This window comes from Ictidomys tridecemlineatus, chromosome 4 (assembly GCF_052094955.1).
Source record: "Ictidomys tridecemlineatus isolate mIctTri1 chromosome 4, mIctTri1.hap1, whole genome shotgun sequence".
Lineage (NCBI taxonomy): Eukaryota > Metazoa > Chordata > Mammalia > Rodentia > Sciuridae > Ictidomys > Ictidomys tridecemlineatus.
Genome location: NC_135480.1, coordinates 117,532,599 through 117,537,262, shown reverse-complemented (window position 1 = coordinate 117,537,262; position 4,664 = coordinate 117,532,599). Strand labels below are relative to the sequence as shown.

Here is a 4,664-nt window from a genome sequence, read left to right as displayed (position 1 = left end):
GCCTTACTGAGCTACATCCAAGCACGAGTTTAATTCCTTGCAACATCCTGGTATTTCTTACACCACTGTGAATTGTACCCAGATAGGTTTTGTTTGTTCGTTTTATTCAGGGCACTTTCTAATGAAGGCCATGTTGTAAATACAGAAACTATTAGGAACCTCTCTGCAGAAATCAGCAGGTCCAAGATACAGGTACCTGAATACACTCAGATTCTAGGAGCCCCTTGCTCTGTTGGAAACAGGAAGGGCTGTACCCAGAAATGTCACCTGACCAAATAGAGCATCCTATCAAATCTTAAAAGGGGAAATAATTTTGTTCCTATGTTATAATCTAACAGTACCAGAACTCATTGCCATGTCCTTTGTGACTGGCAGCTTTCATACCCTGAATAAGATAAGCAATCAGGGTAATGGGCCCCTATTAGGTTTTTACTTTTTATAAATATAAAGACTACCCTGTGAGGTTAAACATTCAACTCAACTCCTTTGTCCAGAGCAGAGTGAAAAAACAAATGGGGTGTATCCAAATGGAGGTTTCAGAAAAACCTCAGACTCAAGGACTGAAAGGGCAAATCAATTAGAAACTCCTGGGACAAGCCTTGGTACACTCTCAATGTTACTGCTGTTTACCGGTAATGAGTCCTTGCTTCCCCAATGCCGAAGTATAACACCAGAGAAGCACACCGAGGCAAGTTTAGAGTGGAAAGTAGAAGCTTTAATAAGGACAGAAGAAAAGACTTCTTCCCAGAGGAAGAAGGGGACCCAAGAGGTGGAATATGTGGAAGGGCCATGTCTTCCCCTTTTTATAGCTAAGGTCTTCTTTCAGCTTCCCACATTTCTGCAGGTGTTCCTGTCCTTTGTTCTGTTATCTTGAAGTGATAGAATGTAGGTGGGGAGACCCAAAAGGTGAGGGGCAGATGGGCCAGAGGAGTAATCTGGGCAGGAAGGGTCTGGGGCCACTTCTGATTAGCATCTCCCTGTTTGCTGGGAGCTGTTTCATTAACATTTCTTTAGAATGGGCTCTGGGCCTTGGGAACATTAACATTTCAATTCCCCAAGTGCTGTGCCAAGGCCAATGTCTCGGCTTGGCACCAGAATCACGAGGCACTCACAGCTTTGTAGGTTCAAACAGCAATTCTTTATTCCAGCTCTCACACCACCTCCACACAGGTCCAGGGGCAAACGCGTTCTGCTGTCTCCCGCACAAACCACCTACTCCACCAGGCTATCTCCAAATCCCATTTTAATCTCACGAGAACTCAACGGGAACAAGCAGCAGGAACACCCTAATCCCAGCAATAATCTTCAACTTCCAACTTCCCTAAAACCCATTATCTTAAACTGGCAACGCCTTAAACTCAAGGAGCCGGTTACTTCCTCAAACCTGATCAGCTCTAAACCCGAATCCGCCTTGGTCCTTGAGCAAGGTCACCTTATTAAAGCATGCATGCAATGTTCCATCAAATGTCCTCTAAGCAGCATGGGGTATGCTTGGCAAGGAAATTTCGATGCGTCATTCCTACTTGGTAATGGCCCTCAGCATCTCCCCCCTTCTGATTAATTAAACAACAAGCAATGCGGCTTAGGACCGTGCCTGGTAGGTTGTCCAATTCAACATATGGTTCTTACCCATCATCGGATGAACTGACCTCTAGGCGTCAGTCCTCTGTCTTAGGTTGAATCCACTGCAATCAGATCAACCCGTCGCTGACTACCGGTCCAGTATTCAGCCATGCTTGTGGATAGGCCTAAGCACCAGTGGGGGGGTGAGGTTCTTGCCTCACCTCTGTTGGCCCCCAAATTTAACCTTGGTGCCAGTGGGGGGGTGAGGTTCTTGCCTCACCTCTGTTGGCCCCCAAATTTTAGACCATCACTAGTAGAAGGGAGGAAGATACAGAAATGCCACGACACCAAGCCAATTGACGGCTCCTTTGGAAAAATTGCATCACTGGTGACACCATCAGCAAAGATGCCAGCATTACCACAATTAACATGGGGTGCGCTGGCAAGGAAATTGCATCACTGGTGACACCATCAGCAAAAATATGCCAGCATTACCACCATTCGCTGCACCAGACGATAGATCACAATGCATGCAACTGATAAATAGTCCAGTCAGGTTCTGCAGGCAGTTCAAAGTGGAAGAGTCTATCAATATGTCCATTTCCTCACAAAGTAAATCAAATCCTTGATTGAGCATTACTTGTTGAGTTATATTCATTGATGCATCAGTTTATACAGTTTACTGTGGTAGCTATCATAGAAGCTGTAGTTTGGTTTTCTTAGTCTTCACCGGCACTGGGATGGAGATGGGAATTCTGGTAATGATGTTAAAGAGACATTATCCTGAACAGAATTATTAAATATGATGAAAAGGAAAAGTGAAAGTAAACAAACAGATCTGTTAATCACCTTTAAAAACAATAGTAAGCAAACAGATCTATTAACCACCTTTGAAAACAATCATTAACAGCTGTTTACCTAATTAGATTAAACCACTTAAATCACGTGAATAAAAAAAAATTCGGATCCATTTTTTCATGAGCGCTCCTCATATAAAAATATGGACATACACACATACTGACATGCAACACAAAACAGTGCAGACATAACATACAACACATAAGACAATAATAACGGCCTTGTAGCTTTACCTAGGTAAAATCTCCATTGCAATGTTTAAAAACTCCACAGTCAAAAACTAAAAAACAGTCAAAAAACAAAACTGATCAGAAAAACATTAACCTAGGTTTGTATGAGCTCAAAAAATAAAATAGAACTTTATGATGTGGGAAAAAGCAATAATAAAATAGATATTGAAAAAAAGGCACCGTGGTTAATCACTGTCGCAGATGTAAGAATAGCCAAGCTGGAGCTCTGGATTTCAGCTGTTATGGATTTCAGTCAAATCATCTTCTTTTTCTGTAGAAATTGTTTTGGTTAACCTCTCTGGAATCCAAATTGGCTGCTGTTCTCCCTGTGGGAACACACAAACGGAACCCCGACTCCAGACAATAACTGGGTCAGGACCTTTCCATTGTCCTGTTAGAATATCTTTCCAAAGTACCTTAGGCTTATGTACATTTTTCGGATACATATGTCTTTCCGCAGCACTAAGTCCTGATGAATCCAAATTTAGAAAGTTTAGAGTAAAAAGGGTTATTTTAAGTTTATCTTTGGGGGATATATACCCCTTTCCAATTCCCTCTTTTTGCTTTAATAGGTACGTTTTAATAGTTTGATGAGCTCTTTCAACTATGCCTTGTCCCTGTGGATTGTATGGGATTCCTGTTATATGAGTAATACCAAATGATGAGCAAAATTGTTTAAAAGATTTAGACGTATAACCAGGACCGTTATCAGTTTTTAACTGTTTAGGAACACCCACAGTGGCAAAATTTTGTAAGCAATGAGCTATAACATCTTTAGTTTTTTCTCCGGCATGAAGGGAGCCCATCAAAAATCCGGAAGAAGTATCAACTGTAACATGTAAATATTTTAATTTTCCAAATTCTGGCAAGTGTGTGACATCCATCTGCCAAATATGGTTAGGTATCAATCCTCTAGGATTGACTCCAAGATTAACTTGTGGTAAAAAGGTCACACAATTTTGACATTGTTTTATTATATGCCTGGCTTGTTCCTTAGTTATTTTAAAACGCTTTTGTAAAGTATTAGCATTAACATGAAACCTTTTATGAAAATTTGTAGCTTCTTCTACAGTAGAAAAAATATGTATATCATGTGTAGTTTTATCTGCTAAATCATTGCCCAAACTAAGGGCTCCAGGCAATCCTGTATGTGCCCTGATATGTCCTATGAAGAATGGATCTTTTCTATCCCAGATTAGACTTTGTATAGTGGAAAACAAAGAGAAAACAGTAGAGGAAGGGGAAATCCTACCAGCATCTTCAAGGGATGTTATAGCATTAACTACATACTGGCTATCAGAGAATAAATTAAATACAGAATCTTTGAACATCACAAAAGCTTGTAGAACTGCATTAAGCTCTACCTTTTGAGCTGACTGTTTGGGAACTAAAAATGTAAAAGTTTGATCAGGGGTAACTACTGCAGCTGTACCATTATTAGACCCATCAGTGAATATATTTGGAGCATTCATGATAGGTGTTTTTCTTGTCATTTTAGGAAAAACTACAGGATGCTTAGACCAAAAAGACAACAAAGGATTAGATGGTAAATGATTATCAAATGAAACATTCGATTTACACATGATTATTGCCCAAGTATTTAATTCATTAGCTAACTCATCAATTTGCTCCATAGTATATGGAGTAATAATTTTATTGGGAGAAATTCCAAACACTGTCTTTGCTGCTCTTATACCTTTGAGTATTAATTGTCCTACAGCCTCAGGATACCTAGTAAGAATAGTGTTAGGAGAATAAGATAAATGTATCCACAATAATGGACTTTCCTGCCAAAATACTCCTGTAGGAATATTTCTTGTTGGTAGTACAATAAATAATAAAGGCAAACTTATATCAATTCTATCTAAATGCATATTTTCCATATATGTCTCAATAATTTTTAATGCCTTTCTAGCTTTAGGAGTTAACATTCGGGGTGAATTTGGATCTGATGGACCTTTTAGAATATCAAATAAAGGTCCCAACTCTCCTGTTGGTATGCCTAGATAAGGC

General features: G+C 39.8%; 1 long non-coding RNA gene across 1 annotated transcript; it reads right to left on the bottom strand.

Annotated features, from left to right (window-relative positions):
* Positions 1-1,115: 1,115 nt before the first annotated feature.
* On the bottom strand, positions 1,116-3,900 carry LOC144377234 (uncharacterized). Its single transcript, XR_013438004.1, has 2 exons — positions 1,844-3,900; positions 1,116-1,784 (listed from the first exon to the last, which is right to left on the bottom strand). It is a non-coding gene; the product is annotated as an uncharacterized LOC144377234 (long non-coding RNA).
* Positions 3,901-4,664: the final 764 nt, after the last annotated feature.